Below are 25,623 nucleotides of genomic sequence, written 5' to 3'. Positions count from 1 at the left end.
ATACCATCTGTTTCTGCGGGGAGGGGAATGGCTGCAACAGTGACCCTGACTGGTATTCAATGCAAAGGATATTTAGGAAAAGGTCATCAGGCCCAACCCAGGCTGTTGTTTCTTGTAGACCATTCCAACGTGCCTCCTTTCTCATCCTATCCTTCAGTCCCTTGTCTCTCTAGAAAAGCTTCTAATTGTCTTGAACCTATATGTACCGTCTACGTCTCTGGTAAATTATTTCATAACTGCCACACTTTGAGTTGAAAAGAGTCGACTAACTTCCCTTCTTCTTCCAACTTTCTAATATTTAACTTGCACCCCCTGATATTAAAGTCCTTCATCAGAGTGAACCAATTGCCTGGAACGATTTTATAAGTTCTTTTCATAATCTTGAAATTTTTGAACAAAATTTATTTTCCTTATCCTTTCCTCATAACTTAAAATTCCTCGGGGGGTGAAATAGGTCTTCGGCTGTAGCGCAAAATGGGTGATAGTGAATCGGCAGCCCGTTTTACATCCTTCACAATTTACTTTTCCATTGATTTTGTCTTGAGCTATCAACCGTTTTGCACCACTGCCCGAAACCAATTTCACCCCCAGTGATTCAATTTTCACAGAATGTGTGGATTTATAACAAAATCCAATCACGGGCACATTTGGGCCGGGAAGTTCCTCGGAGCTGCTCCCACACCGCCACCGTAACTTCGCTGGAAGTGGTGTGTAAACTCCGTCTACACGCATAACCTGAGTTTCCACAGCATTTACGGTGAAATTACGGTGCTGGAGCGGAAGCAGCCCCGAGGAAAATCCTGGCCTTAATTTTAATATCTTCAAAGTACGGATATTAGCCCATGACTGAGTCTTCACACAAAGGATTGCTGCTATCCTGTTGCACACTCAGTAATGGTTGGGGAGGCCAGTGCTGAGCTGCTGTATCTATTAATCCTCCAGTATGGACTCGAGTCACTGCTGTCCCTTGGAACATTGTAATACAATTAGTTGATCATCCTAATGATTATGTTGTTTCTGCACAATGTCACTGAACATTACAGGGTATGTCCTTTAATTGCATAGCAAGGATCTCCAACTGCAGTGAATAAGCAGCAAATCCACACAATTGTAGTGCAGAATAATCATGAACTGCATACAGTTACACCTTTACTCCTTGTGAATGAACAAGCACTCCATAGAATCAATTTTAACTCTGTCCACCCACTACAATGGCTTCTCCGCTCAGGCCACTGGTTAGGACAGTCATCGGAGCCCAATCTGCATATTTAAAGAAGGACCCTGATGGCAGGTATCCTTGCTGTCTGCTCAGAAGAGCAGGTTAAAATGGAAGCCTATGAGACGGGTGTGGGACGTTGCTGGGTGAGTCTCCCAGGCGATTTTAACCCACTACGTGCCTAGTTTCCGCCAGGTGGGCACGGTTAAAATTAGTCCTCATACAGCTAGACAAACCTTGCTCTGAAGAATAAACAGGGACTTAATAAGTAGGATTTCCATAGAGTACAACAATGTGCAACTTCTATTCTGCTAAACAAACAGCAGGTCCTCAGAATTACACTATGGGCTCGATTTTAGCACCCGCAGTCGGGTGCGTTCCTGGCGGGGGGGCTACGAAAATCGGGGATTCCCTGGGCGGGTCGGGAGTCCGGCTCCAACCCGCCCCATTTCCGGGTTCCCCACTAATGTGCTGACATGCGCGCGCAGCCCCCGCATGTGGGACTCCGGCCGGCAATTAAAGCCGGCGAGGTGTCACTTAAGGTATTTATTTAGGTATTTTAGGTCGTTTAGAGACCTGATTAACATGATCTTTTATGAGGAGTGGGATTTTGCAAACAACTGGGACTGTTTCCCGTACTGGGGGAAACACTTCCAGTTCAAACGGACGTGTTGCAGCCATCAGCCTGTGGCAGCTGCAAAGGTCCATTTGACTGGTGTTGTGGGGGAGACCCTCACTCATTGCAGGAGGCCACTCTGTCATCTTGGACAAAGTTTGGCCTCCACCACCCACCTCCTAACAATAAAATTCACAAACTTGCACACTTGCCCCGGTGTCCAGACACATGTACCTACCTTGCGGACCCCCTCAGATGTGCATCTTCCGGATGGGGGCCGCCATAGCTGCAGTCATGACCGCCTCAGAGGACGAACAGCCTCACCAGCCTTGCCGGCCTCGCCGTCCACCTCTGACACGTGGAGCTCCACAACACAGTGCTGTGACACATCCACCTGCACAGCGGGAGGGAGGGCAACTGCAGAGAGAGATGCGTCGCAGAGGGCACTACCCTCGCCACAGGGTCCACAGACCGAGGCTCAGCTTCCTGGACCTCTCTGAACAGCAGTGCACACGGAGGCTCGGAGTCACTCGACATGTAGTCATGGACATCTGCAGCCTCCTTCATGCCGAGCTGCTCCCGGCTGGCCCGAGCACTATCTTCTTACCTGTCGCTGTCAAAGTCACCACTGCCCTCAACAACTTCTCCTCCGCATCCATCCAGGGTGCCACCGGGGACATCGCCGACGTCTCTCAGTCATCTGCACAAAAGAGCCCTGCAAAAACACCTACACCCACTCTGCAGTGACACAATGGGTGGCATCAGTTGTGGGTCTTCATAGTGATCCTCAGGAAAGGGCATTATTGCACAAACCATACAAGATTTGCAAAGACGTGGCAGTAGTGGTGACAATATAATGGGCGTCATTTTAGCACCCGCTATCGGGTGCATTCCTGGCGGGGGGGCTCCAAAAATCGGAGAATCCCAGAGCAGGACCAGAGCCCACCCCGAACCCGCGCACTTCCGGGATCCCCGCTGACACGCCAGCGTGCGCGCGCAGCCCCCGCTGGTGGGAATCCCGCAGGCAATTAAAGCCAGCGGGATGCCACTTGAAAGTATTTATTTAGTTATTGCAGGTCATTAACTGATCTGATTAAGGGATTATGTGAGGAGGGGTGGGAATTTAGAGCAAACCAGGACTGTTTCCCACACTGGGGGAAACACTCCCAGGTCAAATGGACGTGTTGCAGCTGTCAGCCTGTGGCAGCTTCAAAGGTTCATTTGACAGGTGGTGGGGGGGGGAGACCCTCACCCATTGCAGGAGGCCACTCTGTCACCTGGGACAAAGTTTGGCCTCCACCACCCTCCTCCTGACAGTCAAAGTCACCAAACTGCACACTTACCACGGGGTCCGGAGACATGTACCTACCTTGCGGACCCCCTCAGATGTACATCTTGCGGATGGGGGCCGCCGTAGCTGCAGTCATGACCTCCTCGGAGGGCGAACAGCATCACCAGCCTCACCAGCCTCGCCGTCCACGCCATCCACGCCGTCCACCTCTGACACGTGGAGCTCCACAACAGGGTGCTGTGACACATCCACCTGTACAGCAGGAGGGAGGGCTACCGCAGAGAGAGATGCGTCGCAGAGGGCACTACCCTCGCCACAGGGTCCACAGACTGAGGCTCAGCTTCCTGGACCTCTCTGAGCAGCAGTGCACACGGAGGCTCAGAGTCACTCGACATGTAGTCATGGACATCTGCAGCCTCCTTCATGCCGAGCTGCTCCTGGCTGGCCCGAGCACCATCTTCTTACCAGTCGCTGTCAAAGTCACCACTGCCCTCAACAACTTCTCCCCCGCATCCTTCCAGGGTGCAACCGGGGACATCGCCGATGTCTCTCAGTTGTCTGCGCAAAAGAGCCCTGCAAATACACCTACACCCACTCTGCAGTGACACAATGGGTGGCATCAGTTGTGGGTCCTCATAGTGATCCTCAGGAGAGGGCATTATTGCACAAACCAGACAGGATTCGCGAAGACATGGCAGTAGTGGTGCCAATATAATCTGTAATGTGAGTTGGTCAGAAATTCAATATGGGTAACACCCATGACAAACCCTCAAACACCCTTGTGCATCCCCTTCATGCTCACGACACGTTTGCCTTACGCTGCCTACTGCACATATGTGATGCATGCCCTGTGGCTGCAGCACAGGTAGTGGCAGGTTGAGTGAGGCTGGCCATGAAAGAGATGCACGAGAGGGTGAGTATGAGATAGAGCCATGAGATTGTATGAGGATTGGGTTGAGTGGTAGTGGCGGGATGAGTACTGGCGAGGTGAGTAGGTGCAGGTAAGATGAGGATGAGGTTTGAGTGGGTATGAGGGGTGATGTGACAGAGTAGTGTTGGCAGTGCTGAAGGAGATGTGGGGTGGGGGCAGTGATGTGGCAGATAGAGTGTAGGGGAAAGACTACGTGTACTCACTTTGGCTGACCTACTGAGGTCATTGGAGTGCCTCCTGCACTGTATGCAGGTGGGCGATATGTTGGTTGCGCTGGTGACCTCCTCTGCCACCTCGAGCCAGGCCTTCCTGGTGGCAGAGGCAGGCCGCTTCCTCCCGCACGCCGGGAGGAAGATTTCTGTCCTCCCCCTCCTCCTCACCCCATGTATTGATACCTGGAGTGAGGCATCATTAAACTGGGAGCAGCCTTCCCCCTGGGCTGCTCTATGCTGTAATTTTTGCTATTTGTTGCAGCATCTGTCAGTGGAGGACTGCCCCTTTAAATAGGGCTCCTCCAGCTGACAGATCTTACTGCGCATGCGCAGCCCGCCCGATGCGCAGATCAGCAGTGGGGAACCCGGAAGAGCAGGTAAGTGGATCCAATTAGTGGATTGGATGCTACAATTGCGCGCGTAGCTGACTAATTTCACCGGGCGCATTACCCACGCGCCCGATAGCCCCCCTGCCAAGAACCCGCAGCCCTGCTAACATCGGGCCAAATATGTAATGTGAGTTGATCAGAAATTAAATATAAGTAAAAACCATGACAAACCCTCAAACACCCTTGTGCATCCCCTTCATGCTCACGACATGTTTGCCTTACGCTTCCTACTGCACATATGTGATGCATGCCCTGTGGTTGCAGCACAGGTAGTGGCAGGTTGAGTGAGGCTGACTGTGAAAGAGATGCACGAGAGGGTGAGTATGAGATAGAGCCATGAGATTGTATGAGGATTGGGTTGATTGGTAGTGGTGGTACTGGCGAGGTGAGTAAGTGCAGGTAAGCTGAGGATGAGGTTTGAGTGGCTGTGAGGAGTGATGTGATAGAGTAGTGTTGGCAGTGCAGAAGGAGATGTGGGGTGGGGGCGGTGATGTGGCAGACGGAGTGTAGGGGAAAGAGTAAGTGTACTCACTTTGGCTGACCTACTTAGGTCATTGCAGCGCCTCCTGCACTGTATGCAGGTGGGCGATATGTTGGTGGTGCAGGTGACCTCCTCTGCCACCTCGAGCCAGGCCTTCTTGGTGGCAGAGGCAGGCCGCTTCCTCCCGCCCGCCGGGGGGAGGATTTCTGTCCTCCCCCTTCTCCTCACCCCATCCAATAAGAGCTGGAGTGAGGCATCATTAACCTGGGAGCAGCCTTCCCCACTGGGCTGCTCCATGCTGTAATTTTTCCTATTTCTTGCAGCATCAGTCAGTGGAGGACTGCCCCTTTAAATAGAGCTCCTCCAGCTGACAGACCTTACTGTGCATGCGCAGTCCGCCCGCCGCGCAGCTTAGCAGCGGGGAACCTGGAACAACAGGTAAGTGGATCCAATCAGCTTGCGATTGCGCGCGGGGCAGACTGATTTCACCGGGCGCATTACCCACGCACCCAATCGCCCCCCCGCCGTGAACCCGCAGCCCTGGTAACATCGAGCCCTATAAGTAACCACTATCATGCTAAACAAACAAGAGCATCATATAGTTATATAAAGAATTGCACAAAGTGACTTCCTCTGCTGAACAAACCTGGGACAATTCTACAGTGAGTAACTTCTACCTTCCTGAGTAATAGGAACCTCATTCAACTATTCGATGAGTATCCTTTACCCTGCTGAATAAACAAAAGCTCTGTACGGTTATACAGTGAGTCACTCTTACTCTGCTGAATGCAATTTTACCATGAGTAACCTTCATTTTCACCAAATATACAGGAACTCAGCACAGTTACACAGCATTTATCCCTTACCCTGTTGAATGAACAGGAGTTCCATACGAGGGCTCTATACTTGCTCTCTCCTACAGGTTCTGTTTGAGATTTTTTTTTGTTATGGTGCTGCTAATACAGTAGGTTGACTGAAAGAATGCTGCTGGATTCACTACTCAAAAGTGTGGGAAAAATTGACATTGAAGCACTGAGTAAAAAGGTAACACGTGAGCAAAGGCTCTGGACAAAGAGCTAAGTCCAGTATTGCTAGAATAAATACATCTGCACCCACAGGACAGTGTTTATCCCATATGCTGTACTGTGACACATACGTGTCAATCAGAAGCATTCCTGCATATTGGGGCTGCTTCTGAAGAGTTGCCATTTGGTAACCTCGAGGCGCTGAAGAAAATAAGATCGCAGATCAGGCCATGTTGTGAAAATTAGGCCTGTTCATGGATCTGATGCATTGCACGCTCAGCCTTGTCACTGTGACATAGTTCCACCAGCTGTCATCACTTACACTCTCCAGGACAGCTGTCTCTGCTCCTGTGACACTCTCAGGCACAATTTCTTCATTGACGGATAATGACTTAAGAAAAAAAAAATTCTATTTTACGGTTCAATGCTTTGTCAATTATTGACTGGCTGGGAATGACAAAGTTTGCAACAGAGTAAATGCTACACACTGTACTGGTGCTATACAGTCCCTGACAGCACTGTAAACCCTCAGCACACAACCTCACAACATTGAGAGCAAATCCATCTCATAGAACACAAAACACAGCCCTTATTAGCAAACTGCTACTACATAATCCCTCATATTGAAAACATGGGCCGTCTCAGCACACTGTTAGTATAATACTATATCCAAATCACATTGCATACATTGAACAGAAGCTGTCCTGGAACAGAACCCTGTGGGACACTGCTATCCACTTCCAACCACTCTGAGAAATTGCCCTTAATTCCTACTCTGTTCTCTCCCTTCCAACCAGTTTTTAACCCAATTTGCTACCTTCATTGATCCCTGAAAGAAATTGCATTTAAATTCCTGAATATCAATCCAATATTACACAATCCACGTTATTCAGATCTGGCTGGGTGCATTTAACAGGCTCCATAGATTCCTGTTCTGAGCAGCATAAGAGTTCAAGTGTTCTATTGGGTATTTGATCATCTATGTCTGCGCTTGTCCTTATAGGTTTTAGCCCCATTCCTGTCTCCCACCCTCAATTTTTCCCTACCCCTCCTTAAGATACTGACACATGCTGGAGTGCAGTTCATGGGCACATTTGGTACCTCAATCAAATTGCCATTCTTCATGTGGAAGCTTAAACAGTGAGTGTCAGCAGGCTAATCAACTGTGTGGGGCATCACAGCACAGTTGCATTCCGTCTTCACCAGATATCCACACTTTGTAGCAGAAGTCACTGGATCACAATCTGCAGCAGGAACCAGGTGTGATTTTCCTCCTCTCTAGCTCAAGGGTACTGAGACCAATGCCCCTACCACCACCCTGGCTGCGATCAGTTTCTCAATACAATCCAGTGATCGATCATGGTACCTTTCTGGTCTTTACAACTCAGTTCCATACTAGATGCCTGAGCACTTTGGAAACAATTCTGAGGGACAGTATAAATCGTCATTTAGAAAGGCATGGATTAATCAAGGACAGTCAGCATGGATTTGTTAAGGGAAGGTCACGTCTGACTAACTTGATTGAATTTTTTGAGGAGGTAACAAGGAGGGTCGATGAGGGTTGCGCATTTGATTTTTTCAATATGGACTTTAGCAAGGTTTTTGACAAGGTCCCATATGACAGAGTAGTCAGAAAAGTAAAAGCCTATGGGATCCAAGGGAGAATGGCAAATTGGATCCAAAATTGGCTCAGTGGCAGGAAGCAGAGAGTAATCATCGATGGGAGTTTTTGTGGCTGGAAGGCTGTTTCCAGTGGGGTTCCACAGGGCTCAGTACAAGGTCCCTTGCTTTTTGTGGTATACATTAATTATTTGGACTTGAATATAGGGGGCATGATTAAGAAGTTTGCAGATGATACAAAAATTGTCTGTGTGGTTGATAGTGAGGAGGAAAGCTGTAGATTGCAGGAAGATATCATTGGACTGGTCAGGTGGGCAGAAAGGTGGCAAATGGAATTCAATCCAGAGAAGTGTGAGGTAATGCATTTGGGGAGGGCAAACAAGGCAAGGGAATACACAATAAATGGGAGAATACTGAGAGGTGTTGAGGAACAGAGGGACCTTGAAGAATATGTCCACAGATCCCTGAAGGTAGCTGGACAGGTAGATAAGGTGGTTAAAAAGGCATATGGGATACTTTCCATTATTAGGGAAGGCATAGAATGTAAGAGCAGGGAGACTATGCTAGAACTGTATAAAATACTAGTTAGGCCATAGCTTGAGTACTGCATACAGTTCTGGTCACCACATTACAGGAAAGATGTAATTGCACTAGAGAGGGTACAGAGGAGATTTACGAGGTTGTTGCCAGGACTGGAGAATTTTAGCTATGAGAAAAGATTGGATGGGCTGTGGTTGTTTTCTTTGGAACAGAGGAGGCTGAGGGGAGATTTAATTGAGGTGTATAAAATTATGAGGGCCCTAGATAGAGTGGATACGAAGGACCTATTTCCCTTAGTAGAGGGGTCAATAACTAGGGGGCATAGAATTAAAGTAAATGGTAGAAGGATTACAGGGGAGCTGAGGAAATTTTTTTCACCCAGGGAGTGGTAGGGGTCTGAAACTCACTGCCTGAAAGGGTGGTAGAAACATAAACCCTCATCGCATTTAAAAGGTGCTTGAATGCGCATTTGAAGTGCCATAACCTACAAGGCTACGGACCAAGAGCTGGAAAGTGGGATTAGGCTGGATAGCTCCTTTTTGGCTGGCACAGAGACGATGGGCTGAATGGCATCCTTCTGTGCCGTAAATTTCTATGATTCTACGATTCTATTCACTGGGGGAAGACTGAATCCTATTTTTACGTAGATATTAACAGCATTAACTGCTTTTGACAGAAGCCTATTCCACAAAACCACTTTGAAAACTATTAACACAAAGTATATCTTCTAATCTCTAGTGCCATTTGGTTAAACTAGCTTGAATTCTAACTGCACTTTGTTAAATAGTGGTGTTATTATGATCACTCTGTTAGCACACCTGTCACGCCCCTTAGGTTGACTTCAAAACCTTAGGTTTTCATGGCGACTTTTGTCTGATGAAAGTCCATTATTTAAGAGCTGGAATCAGCAGAAGTCCCGCAGGTGTTGCTGGAATATTTTGCATCACCTGCTGGGTTTGAAATTGTAATTTAGGTGGGTAGGTTATTGGAGCTGCATAGGCAGGGAACGACTAGAGGACATCAATATAAGTTATGGAAACCAAAGACGAGTGAACAATTGAGCTTGTGTGTTTTACCATCCACATCTCTGTGTCTTCCTGCAATCCCATTACCCTCATCCTCCACCTCTAGAAAAAATTCTTCCCCTGCTTCCTCACAAAATCACTCTTGAACTTCCAACTCTCTGTTTTCTGGCCCTCCACTTGTCCTGATTTCTCTGTTGCTGAGATGCCAAGGTAGAAAGGTGGCCATGGATGTGGGTGGAAGTTTATGTGAATAATGAGATTGAGTGAGGAAAGGAATGCAGGGAAGCAGAGGAGATGGAGCTAAAGAGTTTACAAGTTCTGGCCTCAGAGAGTAGATACATTCATTCTTTCCAAAAGTTGTTGACAAAGTTCCTGACAATCTCAGTTTCGTTTAGTCCTTTAAAGAAACAGTACAACACGTGTCCTGTTCACAATGACAAATTTCCTATTTCTATGGGGTTTAAATGTATCTATGTATACTAGCTGGAAAGAAGCTAATCCATTCATTATTTTAAAGATCTCAGTCATGTCCCCTCAAAGTCTAAGCTATTCCAAAATAAAAAGCCCCACTTCTACAATTCTCTCCTGATAACTTAGTACCTTCAACTAAACACCAATCGAATGGGCCTTCTTTGAGTTTTTTTAAGGGTTTTGATTATTCCTACCATGTAAGAGGAGCAAAACTGGACACAGTATTCTAGATACGGCCGGACTAAGGTCTAGTAAAAGGAAAGGATTTTACATCAAGTTTTATATTTGAATTGTCCCACTATATTTCTTAATACCCTATTTACTTTTGTAACAGCCTTACGACACTGGTCATGAGCCTTCAATGATTCATGAACTACAACCTCAGATCCTTCTCCCTCTCAGCAGCCTTAAGAGTGCATCATAAAATTTGTTACCACCTTTTAGATGGCCTAACAGAACATCCACGGCTATTATGGTGAGGATGATTCTATTGATGCAAGCCTAGCAGGAGGTGTTTGCTGAGAATATACTCATGGGAGATGGTGTAATCGGTTTGACCGATAGGCCTACTGGTGAATCCCTGAATTGAAAAGGAATCATAGGCACCACCCTCCTACCTCCTGTGAATTCAGGAAGAGAAAAGGAAATAAGGGATACATGAGCAGTCAGTCAGGTTTTAAACAGGAGACTGCAAGGTGCAGGCCTTGGCTTTGGGCTGGAACCTAAGGTGCAGGAGGTTAGCCCTTACAGTTAGAAGTTATCTAGAGAGAAAGATGATAATAAAGGCAAGGAAGTCAGCCCATGCAAGGTCAGGGCATGTCATTTTTTTTAGTTTTATGAGGAAAGAGTGAAAATGAATGAAGTGAGATTCATTTACAACTGTTACTCTGTACGTTCACTTGTTGTCTGTAACACAAAGCTGTTTAATGCTTCATATCTGGCCTCTTCACACTAAAGTGTTTCCTGAGTTAGGTAATAAAACCCAAGCAACACTTCTGAGCAGAGTAGACTAACATTTCTTCCTGATTCCGAGAGATAATTGAGCCAAAAGCTAACATTATTCAACTCTGATCAGTTGCATTTCACAGATGACAATCCCCAATCTAAATAGGATTGGAGTCAGACTCCCATTTAATTGGACTGATTGTTACGTTACTGACAACTTTTATAATCGGACAGTTCAATTATGAAATGTGTGTAGCAAGGTTTACTCATTGCTACCAGCGTGTATAACCTGACTGACTCTCTGTCTAATAGGTCTGATTGTCCCATTGTTGACCATGTATATAAGGATTGAAATAGGGCTGGACAAACAGGGGATGAAATTGGTCTTCGACAGTAGCACAAAACGGGTGAAAGTGACAGCTAATGTTGCAACTACCCGATTTTCTTTTCCATTGACTGCAAAGGAAAAGGAAAAATCAGGTGGAGCGTAAAACGGGCTACCGATTCGCTATGGCCTGTTTTGTGCTACCTCCGAAGGCCAATTTCCCCATATTCTGGATTTTACTTGATTACTTTCATGGCTCAGCGACTATTCTTACAACAGGTTACACTGCTCCAATACATACTGTGTATAAACAGACCTGACTGTTCCAGCACTGACTGTACTTAACAGAATTGACTATTGTAACTATAACTGTGTTTATAACAGACCTGATCATCCCAGTATTGAATCTATATAACACAGCTTTCTCATTACTGAATGTATACATAATAAGGCTGGCTGTTTTGATGTTCATAGAATCATAGAATCATAGAAGTTACAACATGGAAACAGGCCCTTCGGCCCAACATGTCCATGTCGCCCAGTTTATACCACTAAGCTAGTCCCAATTGCCTGCACTTGGCCCATATCCCTCGATACCCATCTTCCCCATGTAACTGTCCAAATGCTTTTTAAAAGACAAAATTGTACCCGCCTCTACTACTGCCTCTGGCAGCTCGTTCCAGACACTCACCACCCTTTGAGTGAAAAAATTGCCCCTCTGGATCCTTTTGTATCTCTCCCCTCTCACCTTAAATCTGTGCCCCCTCGTTATAGACTCCCCTACCTTTGGGAAAAGATTTTGACTATCGACCTTATCTATGCCCCTCATTATTTTATAGACTTCTATAAGATCACCCCTTAACCTCCTACTCTCCAGGGAATAAAGTCCCAGTCTGTCTAACCTCTCCCTGTAAGTCAAACCATCAAGTCCCGGTAGCATCCTAGTAAATCTTTTCTGCACTCTTTCTAGTTTAATAATATCCTTTCTATAATAGGGTGACCAGAACTGTACACAGTACTCCAAGTGTGGCCTCACCAATGCCCTGTACAACTTCAACAAGACATCCCAACTCCTGCATTCAATGTTCTGACCAATGAAACCAAGCATGCTGAATGCCTTCTTCACCACCCTATCCACCTGTGACTCCACTTTCAAGGAGCTATGAATCTGTACTCCTAGATCTCTTTGTTCTATAACTCTCCCCAACGCCCTACCATTAACGGAGTAGGTCCTGGCCCGATTCGATCTACCAAAATGCATCACCTCACATTTATCTAAATTAAACTCCATCTGCCATTCATCGGCCCACTGGCCCAATTTATCAAGATCCCGTTGCAATCCTAGATAACCTTCTTCACTGTCCACAATGCCACCAATCTTGGTGTCATCTGCAAACTTACTAACCATGCCTCCTAAATTCTCATCCAAATCATTAATATAAATAACAAATAACAGCGGACCCAGCACCGATCCCTGAGGCACACCGCTGGACACAGGCATCCAGTTTGAAAAACAACCCTCGACAACCACCCTCTGTCTTCTGTCGTCAAGCCAATTTTGTATCCAATTGGCTACCTCACCTTGGATCCCATGAGATTTAACCTTATGTAACAACCTACCATGCGGTACCTTGTCAAATGCTTTGCTGAAGTCCATGTAGACCACGTCTACTGCACAGCCCTCATCTATCTTCTTGGTTACCCCTTCAAAAAACTCAATCAAATTCGTGAGACATGATTTTCCTCTCACAAAACCATGCTGACTGTTCCTAATTAGTCCCTGCCTCTCCAAATGCCTGTAGATTCTGTCCCTCAGAATACCCTCTAACAACTTACCCACTACAGATGTCAGGCTCACTGGTCTGTAGTTCCCAGGCTTTTCCCTGCCGCCCTGCTTAAACAAAGGCACAACATTTGCTACCCTCCAATCTTCAGGCACCTCACCTGTAGCGGTGGATGATTCAAATATCTCTGCTAGGGGACCCGCAATTTCCTCCCTAACCTCCCATAACGTCCTGGGATACATTTCATCAGGTCCCGGAGATTTATCTACCTTGATGCGCGTTAAGACTTCCAGCACCTCCCTCTCTGTAATATGTACACTCCTCAAGACATCACTATTTATTTCCCCAAGTTCCCTAACATCCATGCCTTTCTCAACCGTAAATACCGATGTGAAATATTCATTCAGGATCTCACCCATCTCTTGTGGTTCCGCACATAGATGACCTTGTTGATCCTTAAGAGGCCCTACTCTCTCCCTAGTTACCCTTTTGCCCTTTATGTATTTGTAGAAGCTCTTTGGATTCACCTTTGCCTGATCTGCCAAAGCAATCTCATATCCCCTTTTTGCCCTCCTGATTTCTCTCTTAACTCTACTCCGGCAATCTCTATACTCTTCAAGGGATCCACTTGATACCAGCTGCCTATGCATGTCATATGCCTCCTTCTTATTTTTGACTAGTGCCTCAATCTCCCGAGTCATCCAAGGTTCCCTACTTCTACCAGCCTTGCCCTTCACTTTATAAGGAATGTGCTTACACTGAACCCTGGTTAACACACTTTTGAAAGCCTCCCACTTACCAGACGTCCCTTTGCCTGCCAACAGACTCTCCCAATCAACTTCTGAAAGTTCCTGTCTAATACCATCAAAATTGGCCTTTCCCCAATTTAGAATTTTAACTTTTGGGCCAGACCTATCCTTCTCCATAGCTATCTTAAAACTAATGGAATTATGATCACTGGTCCCAAAGTGATCCCTCACTAACACTTCTGTCACCTGCCCTTCCTTATTTCCCAAGAGGAGGTCAAGTTTTGCCCCCTCTCTAGTCGGGCCATCCACATACTGAATGAGAAATTCCTCCTGAATACACTCAACAAATTTCTCTCCATCCAAGCCCCTAATGCTATGGCTGTCCCAGTCAATGTTGGGAAAGTTAAAGTCCCCTACTATTACCACCCTATTTTTCTTGCAGCTGTCTGTAATCTCCTTACATATTTGCTCCTCAATTTCCCGTTGACTATTTGGGGGTCTGTAGTACAATCCTATCAAAGTGATCTCTCCCTTCTTATTTTTCAGTTCTACCCATATGGACTCAGTGGGCGAACCCTCGGATATATCCCCTCTCACTACTGCCGTGATGTTCTCCCGAATCAAGAACGCAACTCCCCCTCCTCTCTTACCTCCTGCTCTATCTTTCCTATAGCATCTGTTGATTGTGTAAATAACATAACAGACTGTCCTAATCATGACAGTGTATATAACAGGACTGAGCATCCTAATTGACTGGTCTAATATTGACTGTGCATTGAAGCTGACTATGTCTATAACAGTATTGATTGTTACAGTAGTGACTGCGTATATAACAGAACTGACTGTGTTTATGACAGAACTGACTGTCCAAATATTGACTGTATATTATACGACTAACTGTACCAATATTGACTGTGTGTATAATGTGATTGACTATTTCTAATCCATTCTCAGGATATGGGCATCACTGGCAAGATCGGCATTTATTGCTCATCCTTAGCTGTCCTGAGAAGGTGATGGCACAATTTTTTGATACATCTGAGTGGCTTACTAGGCCACCTCAGAGGGCAGTTAAGAGTCAACCACATTGGTGTCAGACTGGAGGAATATAGATTGTCCCAATATTATCTATGTATAAAATAGGACAAACCATTCAAATAAATGGGTTAGTGCCTTTATGTTCATACAAACATGTTAACACAGAGTAATTTCAGCTAGTTAGATAATATTTTGATTATCGCTGATTCAGTAAAGCGACTGCTAAAGAAATCAGTTTTAAACAAATCTATTCTAAGACTTGTAGGAAGACTAGGTTTTGGATTATTCGCTGCATCATTTGCATCATTTTCATTAAACAGTTTCTTTCTGTTAGAAAAGAAAGACAGGTACTGTTCTCACCACCACAATGATGGACTAATTGAATTCTGTGCTGGTAATGCTGTTGACAATGAAATCTTTATCCCTGCAGTCACGAAGCCACTTAATGTCCAAACAAATTCTCAGATTGCCAGTCATGTACAAGATTATGCGGGTTAACTATATGGCTGCTTAATACATTTTGCTGTGTGGTGATACACTCTAGCTTTGTTAACTGTCTGCAGTCTATATAGCTGAATGAGGCTATGTCACTAATTTGGGGGCAGTGTCATTTCCAAGAATAGCCCAAGCTGAAATGTTGCCATGTGGCTGTTTGGGAAAACTCATCCCCAACCAGACACTGTTTGCTATGGAAATGAGTTTTTAGGAACATAGGAACAGGAGTAGGTCATTTAGCCCCTTAAGCCTGTTCTGCCATTCAATGAGACCATGGCTGATCTGTGACCTAACTCCATGGGCTCGATTTTACCGGCGGGTTTCCTGTGCGTTTCCAGTGGGGGGGCCCCGAAAATCCCGATATCCAGGCACGTGACCGGATCGCGCCACGATCCCGCCCACTTCCGGGTTCCCCGATGACGTGCGGGGGTGCGTGCGTTGCCCCCGCTGGTGGGAATCCCGCAGGCAATTAAAGCCAGCGGGATGCCACTTGAGGTTATTTATTTCGCTTGTTCAGGTCATTAACTGACCTGATTAAGGGACTGTGTGTGATTTTGGAGAAACATGGGACTGTTTCACACACTGGGGGAAACAGTCCTAGTTGAACTGGACGTGTTGCAGCCGTCAGCCTGTGGCAGCTGCAAAGGTCCATTTGACAGGTGGGGGGGGAGACCCTCACCCATTGCAGGAGGCCGCTCTGTCACTTGGGACAAAGTGTGGCCTCCACCACCCCCCTCCGGACGGTCAAAGTCACCAACCTGCACACTCACCCCGGGGTCCGGAGACATGTGCCTACCTTGCGGACCCCCTCAGATGTACATATTGCGGATGGGGGCCGCCGTAGCTGCAGTCATGACCCCCTCGGAGGGCGAACAGCATCACCAGCCTCGCCATCCACGCCGTCCACCTCTAACACGTGGAGCTCCACAACAGAGTGCTGTGACACATCCACCTGTACAGCAGGAGGGAGGGCTACCGCAGAGAGAGACGCGTCGCAGAGGGCACTATCCTCGCCACAGGGTCCACAGACCGAGGCGCAGCTCCCCGGACCTCTCCGAGCAGCAGTGCAGACGGAGGCGCAGATTCACTCGACATGTAGTCGTGGAGATCTGCAGGCTCTTTCATGCCGAGCTGCTCCTGGCTGGCCCCAGCACCATCTGCTTACCTGTCGCTGCCAAAGTCACCACTGCCCTCCACAACTTCTCCTCCGCATCCTTCCAGGGTGCAGCCGGGTACACCGCCGATGTCTCTCAGTTGTCTGCACGGAAGAGCCCTGCAAATACACCTGCACCTACTCTGTAGTAACACGATGGGTGGCATCAGTGGTGGGTCCTCATAGTGATACCCAGGAGCGGGCATTATTGGACACAACAGACAGGATTCGCGGAGACATGGCAGTGGTGGTGCCAATATAATGTGTGATGTTTGTTGCTCTGAAATTCAATATAGGTAACACCCATGGCAAACCCTCAGACACCCTTGTGCATCCCCTTCATGCTCACGACACGTTTGCCTTACGCTGCCTACTGCACATATGTGATGCATGCCCTGTGGCTGCAGCACAGGTGGTGGCAGGTTGAGTGAGGCTGGCCGTCAGAGAGATGCACGAGAGGGTGAGTATGAGATAGAGCCATGAGATTGTATGAGGATTGGGTTGCGTGTTAGTGGCGGGTGAGTACTGGCGAGGTGAGTAGGTGCAGGTAAGATGAGGATGGGGTTTGAGTGGGTATGAGGGGTGATGTGACAGAGTAGTGTTGGCAGTGCCGAAGGAGATGTGGGGTCGGGGCAGTGTTGTGGCAGACGGAGTGTAGGGGAAAGACTACGTGTTCTCACTGTGGCTGACCTACTGAGGTCATTGGAGCGCCTCTTGCACTGTATGCAGGGGGCGATATGTTGGTGGTGCAGGTGACCCCCTCTGCCACCTCGAGCCAGGCCTTCTTGGTGGCAGAGGCAGGCCGCTTCCTCCCGCCCGCCGGGTGGAAGATCTCTGTCCTCCCCCTCCTCCTCACCTCATCTGATGATACCTGGGGTGAGGCATCATTAAACTGGGAGCAGCCTTCCCCCTGGGCTGCTCCATGCTGTAATTTGTTCCATTGGTTGCAGCATCTGTCAGTGGAGGACTGCCCCTTTAACTAGAGAGCCTCCAGCTGACAGATCGTACTGCGCATGTGCAGCCCGCCCGACGCGCAGACCAGCAGCGCGGAGCCCGGAGGAGCAGGTAAGTGATTCCAATTCGTGCATTGCCTGCTACGATCGCGTGGGCAACCCACTAATTTCACCGGGCGCGGAGGCCACGCACCCGAAACCCAACCCGCCGGAAACCTGCAGGCCTGCTAAAATCAGGCCCCATATATCTGCCTTAGCCCCATATTCCTTAATACATTTGGTTAACAAAAATCTATCAATCTCAGATTTAAAATTAACAATTGAGCTAGCATCAACTGCCGTTTGTGGAAGAGAGTTCCAAACTTCTACCACCCTTTGTGTATAGAAGTGTTTCCTAACTTCACTCCTGGAAGTCCTGGCTCTAATTTTTCGGCTATGTCCCCTAGTCTCCCCAACCAGCAGAAATAGTTTCTCTCTATCTACCCTATCATTTCCCCTTAATATCTTGAAAGCTTTGATCCAATCACCCCTTAATCTTCTAAATTCCAGGGATTACAACCCTAGTTTGTGTAATCTCGCCTCATAATTTAACCCTTGGAGTCCAGGTATCATTCTAGTAAATCTACGCTGCACTCCCTCCAAGGCCAATATATCCTTCCTAAGGTGCAGTGCCCAGAACTGAACACAATACTCCAGATGTGGTCCAACCAGGGCTTTGTACAGCTGCAGCATAACTTCTACCCCCTTGTATTCTAATTCTCTAGAAATAAAGGGAGGCATTCAATTAGCTTTTTTGATTATTTTCTGCACCTGTCCATGACATTTTAATGATCTATGTACATGAACCCCCTAAGTCTCTATGGACCTCCACTGTTTCGAGCTTTTCACCATTTAGAAAGTACTCTGATCTATCCTTTTTAGGTCCAAAGTTGATGACCTCACATTTGCCTACATTGAAATACATTTGCCACAGTTTTGTCCATTGACTTAATCTATTAAGATCTCTCTGTAATTTTACGCTTCCAACTACACTGCTTACAATCTTGGTGTTTTATTTTTATACACTTTTGAAATAGCTTAATTTCTTTATAAATCATTTTCTTATTTCTCACTCCTCCCCCAAGATCTCTCCACCTCTTTCAATCTTCCCTGGCCTAATAGATGGGATAGATAGATACCTGTCCCAAGGGTTGTACCATAAGAACATAGGAATTGCTAGAAGAAAAAAGACCAAGGTTCATCTAGTTTGCCTTCTACCATCCTGGTAATCACACAATACAATGATAATGGAGTTGTGGACTAATCATAGCAATTAATCTCTATCAATTAGCCTACAACCGACCCAGAAATTACAAGAGGAAAATCTCAGTGGTGGAAAGTTTTGGGAACCATAGGTCCTTTTTCCTCCAAAGCATGCTGCATTTATCACATGTCATGTTTCAAATTACTCATATACCAATGCCACTGTATGACTGGCTGCCGGGAGGTGCATATATGAATGTTCCCTCCTTTCTCATTTTCATCTCATTCTCCCTCTGCTTATCCGTTTCCTGCCTGAGATCAGAAATTTAGCATGTGATGAACCGCAGGCATGAATCCTACCATTTTGAGTCTTCAATAGTGACACTGTTTCATCTTTCTTCCTGGATTAGAACATAAGAAATAGGAGCAGGAGTAGGCCATATGGCCCCTCGAGCCTGCTGTGCCATCCATCCAGATCGTGGCTGATCTTCAACCTCATCTTCACTTTCCTGCCCAATCCCCATATATCCCTTGATTCCTTCAGTGTCCAAAAATCTATCTATCTCAGCCTTGAATATACTCAACAACTCAGCATCCACAGCCCTCTGTGGTAGAGAATTCAAAAGATTCACAACCCTCTGAGTGAAGAAATTCCTACTCATCTCAGTCTTAAATGGCCGACCGCTTATCCTACGACTATGCTCTCTAGTTCTAGATTCTTCAGCCAGGGGAAACAACCTCTCAGCATCTACCCTGTCAAGCCCTCTCAGAATCTTATATGTTTTAATGAGATCACCTCTCATTCTTCTAAACTCCAGAGAATATAGGCCTATTCTACTCAACCTCTCTTCATAGGACAACCCTCTCATCCCAGGAATTAATCTGGTGAACCTTCGTTGCACTGCCTCGAAGGCAAGTATACCCTTCCTTAGATAAGGAGACCAAAACTGTACGCAGTACTCCAGGTGAGGACTCACCAAAGCCCTGTAACAATTGTAGTAAGACTTCCTTACTCTTGTACTCCAACCCCCTTGCAATAAAGGCCAACATGCCATTTGCTTTCCTAACTGCCTACTGTATCTGCATGCTAACTTTTTGTGTTTCTTGTACCAGGGGGGACATGATTGAGGTGTACAAAATTATGAGGGGCACAGATAGGATGGATACTAAGGAGCTTTTCCCCTTCGTTGAGGGTTCTATAACAAGGGGACATAGATTCAAGGTAAAAGGCGGGAGGTTTAGAGGGGATTTGAGAAAGAACTTTTTCACCCAGAGGGTGGTTGGAGTCTGGAACTCACTGCCTGAAAGGATTGTGGAGGCAGGAACCCTCACAACATTCAAGAAGCATTTGGATGAGCACTTGAAATGCCATAGCATACAAGGCTACGGACCAAATGCTGGAATATGGGATTAGAGTAGACAGGGCTTGATGGCCGGCGCGGACACGATGGGCCGAAGGGCCTCTATCCGTGCTGTATGACTCTATGACTCTATGAGGGTACCCAAGTCTCCCTGGACACCAACATTTAATAGTTTCTCACCATTTAAAAAATATTCTGCTTTTCTATTCTTCCTACCAAAGTGAATAACCTCACATTTCCCCACATTATACTCCATCTGCCACCTTCTTGCCCACACATTTAACCAGTCTATACCCCTTTGCAGATTCTTTGTGACCTCCTCACAGCTTACTTTCCTACCTAGCTTTGTAACATTTTACACATTTCCGTTGATAGAAGCACACACGTGACAGTCAGGACTAACAACGTTCCACAAGGCTGCCACATATCTGTTATTCTGCGCTAACATGGTGTACACATGATGATATACATACAATATTGCACACAGTTGATGCATGCACCATATTCCGCACTGTTACCCAATGACATTCCACACTGTTGTCACACAAGCGATATATCATGATGACATGTGATATCTACACTGATATGACACACATGAAATTCCATACTGATGCCACATTCGTCGGTGCACAGTAACTTCACGTGCTCACATTCTGTATGATGAGAAGGTTGGCATAACTAGCATCTCAAACCTGATATTGCAGTGGCAGTATTAGTGCTGAGATGCTTTGTGATCTGCCCATTGACACTGCACAGGCTGGAACCTCTGTGGAGAGCTCGATTTGTGTGCTGCCACTATACTGACTACCATACAAGAGACAATAATGTAGGAAGCAAATTTATCAACAATAATTTTTTGCGTGTGATTCAAACACCTGTTTATATAATCCCTGACTGAACCAGCAATTAAGCAACAAAAGGAGTTCATTAAACTTCACAGAGTGGGTCCTGACCACACCCACGCTGTCAGTACATGAATGTCCTAGTTGCTCATAATCTTTTGCACAGACAGAGATCTGATAACATTACCCGCCTGTGCTGCCAACACATCAAAGGCATTTGCACAAAAGCCTCCATAATGTGAATTTTCAACACAAAATGTCTTTAGTCTGACAATCTCCCTTTGAATGGTCTTTCTGCTAATTCAAAGTATCAAAAGGAGATACTGTAAAAAGAGCCCCTTTACTATAAATACTGTAAAAGGGGCTCAACTACAAACATTGAAAAACAAAGCCCATTACTACAACTACTGTACAAGAGCCTCTTTACTATAAATACTGTAAAAGGGGCTCAACTACAAATACTGAAAAAGGAAACCCAGTAGCAGAAATACTGTAAAAGATCCACATTTGCTATAAATCCTGTAAAAACAGTCGTTTATGGCTGTAAAATGGGCCTTTTACTGTGAATATTGTAATAGGAGCTCCATTCTGTAAATACTGTTAAAAAAACCCTTTAGTGTACTGGGCTTACCAGACTGAATGCCCTACTCCTATTCCTATGTTTCTACAATAAATACTGCAAAAAGGAACCCCCACCCCCCCAACCTTACCCCAAGTATTAAGAAAGGAACCTCTTTACAACAAGTATTGAAAATGACCCTGCCTTACAGTAAATACCGTAAACACCACAACTACAAATATTGTGAAAGAAGCATCCTTACTGATCTCAGGGTGGGACAGCTGCAGATTGCTTACCAGGTGTTATCAAACTGGCAAGGAAAATTAGGAGATGAGTCATTATAGGCTGCTCTTAAACATCTTGTGGCTCAAAAGAAATGTCTTGTGTTCTCTCCCTTTCAGCCAGCAGGTGTGATAAGGCTAGTTCATGGGTTCCAATGGAAACAAGCCCCTTGACCCTTATATCAATCCAGGGGTATCTTTAATGACAGGGAGCAGTGAAAATGATGGATGAAAACAATAATGTTTATCCAGGGTCCTCTCCAAGTTTCCTCTTTAAGGCACAATATAGTGAGCTCAATGACAAACATTTACAACGTAAGCTGTTCTTTATCGATGAGTGCATGTAATGAGTAGGTGCACTGTGAGTGTACCAGGAGTCAGTCAATAATCTGATGTTGTGATATAGTTGTCAGCTTTAAAGGCTATATTCCACACTTTACTGTATATAACAATCTGCTGTAGTTACAGGAGATACCTATTGATCCATATAAATCTGTCTGCAGTAAAGTATAGGAGCAGAGACACTGGGCTCGATTTTTGCGTCGGGTTACCTGCGGGATTCCAGCGGGGGGGCCCCGAAAATCCCGATATCCGGTCACGTGACCGGATCGCGCCGAAATCCCGCCCACTTCCGAGTACCGCGCTGACGTGCGGGGCTGCGCGCGCAAGCCCCGCTGGTGGGAATCCCGCAGGCAATTAAAGCCAGCGGGGTTCCACTTGAGAGTACTTACCTTGCTTGTTGAGGTCAGTTAATGAGCTGAAGCAGCTGTCAAAAGAGGAAGTGTGGGATTTTGGGTTCAAGGCAGTGAGTTTCCCACACTGGGGGAAACAGTCTCTCTCCAACCAGGCGTGTTGCAGCCAGCAGCCTGTGGCAGGTGCCAAGGTGCACTCCACGGGGGAGAGCCCTCACCCACGCAGGAGGCCACCGCGTCACATAGGGCAACCCCTGCCCTCCACCACCCCCCGCCAAGCCAGAGGACAGACTGACACGAAACCGCAGCCCTAGTGCGAGGAACCACCCACCTACCCTGCACAACCCCTCAGACCAACACCTGCCAGATGGGTGGTGCGTGGACACCCTCGGAGGACGAACAGCATGACCAGCCCCAGCAGCCTCGCAGTCCACGCCGTCCGCCGCAGAGACGTGGAGCCCCCCAACACGGTGTTGTTGCACGCCCACCTGTACAGCAGGAGGGAGGGCTACCGCAGAGAGAGACGCATTGCAGAGGGCACTACCCTCGCCACAGGGTCCACAGACCGAGGCGCAGCTCCCCGGACCTCTCCAAGCAGCAGTGCACAGGGAGGCGCAGATTCGCTCGACATGTAGTCGTGGAGATCTGCAGGCTCTTTCATGCCGAGCTGCTCCTGGCTGGCCCCAGCACCAACTGCTTACCTGTCGCTGTCAAAGTCACCACTGCCCTCCACACCTTCTCCTCCGCATCCTTCCAGGGTGCAGCCGGCTACACCGCCGATGTCTCTCAGTGGTCTGCGCGGAAGAGCCCTGCAAATACACCTGCACCTACTCTGCAGTAACACGATGGGTGGCATCAGTGGTGAGTCCTCATAGTGATACCCAGGAGCGGGCATTATTGGACACAACGGACAGGATTCGCGGAGACATGGCAGTGGTGGTGTCAATATAATGTGTGCTGTTTGTTGCTCTGAAATTCAATATAGGTAACACCCAGGACAAACCCTCAGACACCCTTGTGCACCCCCTTCATGCTCACGACACGTTTGCCTTACGCTGCCTACTGCACATATGTGATGCATGCCCTGTGGCTGCAGCACAGGTGGTGGCAGGTTGAGTGAGGCTGGCCGTGAGGGAGATGCACAAGAGGTTGAGTATGGGATGGAGCAATGAGATTGTATGAGGATTGGGTCGCGTGTTAGTGGCAGGATGAGTACTGGCGAGGTGAGTAGGTGGAGCTAAGATGAGGATGGGGTTTGAGTGGGTATGAAGGGTGATGTGACAGAGTAGTGTTGGCGGTGCCAAAGGAGATGTGGGGTGGGGGCAGTGTTGTGGCAGACGGAGTGTAGGGGAAAGACTTCGTGTTCTCACTGTGGCTGACCTACTGCGGTCATTGCAGCGCCTCCTGCACTGTATGCAGGTGGGCGATATGTTGGTGGCGCAGGTGACCCCCTCTGCCACCTCGAGCCAGGCCTTCTTGGTGGCAGGGGCAGCCCGCTTCCTCCCGCCCGCCGGGGGGAAGATCTGTGTCCTCCCCCTCCTCCTCACCCCATCTGATGATACCTGGGGTGAGGCATCATTAAACTGGGAGCAGCCTTCCCCCTGGGCTGCTCCATGCTGCAATTTGTCCCATTGGTTGCAGCATCTGTCAGTGGAGGACTGCCCCTTTAACTAGAGAGCCTCCAGCTGACAGATCGTACTGCGCATGCGCAGCCCGCCCGATGCGCAGACCAGCGCCGTGGACCCCGGAGGAGCAGGTAATTGATTCCTATTAGTGTGTTGCCTGCTACGATCGCGCGGGCAACCCACTAATTTCGCCGAGCGTGTTGACCACGCTCCCGGAGGACCACCCGCTGGGAACCCGCAGGCCTGCTAAATTCGAGCCCACTGATATTACTGTTGCAGAATGGTTGTGTGAATTGTGGTGTTTTGATATTCCACATACTATTGTAGCTGACAGATTAAGCCCCTTGAGTTCTCATTAAACTGAGCTGTGAATAATTTCAATCGCAGGGCCTTAAATGTGTTTCATGTTTGTTTATTACTGGAGAAGTTAAAGAATCACTTACATGGTTTATTTTTACTATCTAATTATCTACTGATTTTGGAAATCAGTGACTTGACAGATCCTATCTTATTGTTCTTAGATTTATTCATGATCATCACACAAATTGGCAATAAAATATATAAATATATGCCGGTCGATTTCCCGTAACATTGAATGTGGGGGGGGGGGGGCGGGAGGGTGGGGGCAGCGATGCAATTTTCATCTTTAGTTGGAAACCAGTTTTAATTTGGTTTCCACTGCTTTAAGACCCATTTAAATCCCAAGTGCTAAAAGCACGCAATTTTCCAGTCTAACCTTATTTACATAGGGCCCGATATTAGGAGGGCGGCGGGTTGGCAGCGGGGGGTTGACTGGGCGCGTAGGTAACGCGCCCAGTGAAATCGGGGTGCTCCGCACGCAATTGCAGCTTGATTGAAGGTTCTTACCTTTGCTTCGGGATTTCACGCTGGAAACTGCGCAGCGGGCGGACTGCGCATGCGCAGCATAGGCTATCAGCTGGAGGAGCCCTATTTAAAGGGGCAGTCCTCCACTGACTGATGCTGCAGAAAATAGGCAAAATTACAGCATGGAGCAGCACAGGGGGAAGGCTGCTCCCAGGTTTAATGATGCCTCACTCCAGGTATCATTGGATGGGGTGAGGAGGAGGGGGAGGACAGAGATCTTCTCCCCGGCGGACGGGAGGAAGTGGCCTGCCTCTGCCACCAAGAAAGCCTGGCTCGAGGTGGCAGAGGAGGTCACCTGTACCACCAACATATCGCGCACCTGCATACAGTGCAGGAAGTGCTTCAATGACCTAAGTAGATCAGCCGAAGTGAGTACACTTACTCATTCCCCTACACTCCGTCTGCCACATCACCGCCCCCACCCCACATCTCCTTCTGCACTGCCAACACGACTCTGTCACATCACTCCTCACACCCACTCAAACCTCATCCTCATCTTACCTGCACCTACTCACCTCGCCAGTACTCATCCCACCACTACCACTCAACCCAATCCTCATACAATCTCATGACTGTATCTCATACTCACCCTCTCATGCATCTCTTTCACAGTCAGCCTCACTCAACCTGTCGCTACCTGTGCTGCAGCCACAGGGCATGCATCACATATGTGCAGTAGGAAGCGTAAGGCAAACGTGTCGTGAGCATGAAGGGGATGCACAAGGGTGTTTGAGGTTTTGTCATGGTTTTTACTTATATTGAATTTCTGATAAACTCACATTACATATTATATTGTCACCACTACTGCCACGTCTTTGCGAATCTTGTCTGGTTTGTGCAATAATGCCCTTTCCTGAGGATCACTATGAAGACCCAC

At 47.3% G+C, this 25,623-nt stretch overlaps 1 protein-coding gene across 1 annotated transcript in view; it reads right to left on the bottom strand.

Moving 5' to 3' along the window:
• The window catches only part of LOC137332342 (E3 ubiquitin-protein ligase SH3RF1-like), a 75,135-nt gene that overhangs the window by 30,175 nt on the left and 19,337 nt on the right, over nt 1-25,623 (bottom strand). The gene's annotated exons all lie outside the window — the stretch shown is intronic.

This window comes from Heptranchias perlo, chromosome 14 (assembly GCF_035084215.1).
Source record: "Heptranchias perlo isolate sHepPer1 chromosome 14, sHepPer1.hap1, whole genome shotgun sequence".
NCBI lineage: Eukaryota > Metazoa > Chordata > Chondrichthyes > Hexanchiformes > Hexanchidae > Heptranchias > Heptranchias perlo.
Note: the sequence above shows the minus strand (reverse complement) of the source record. Positions and strands in the feature narration are given on the sequence as shown.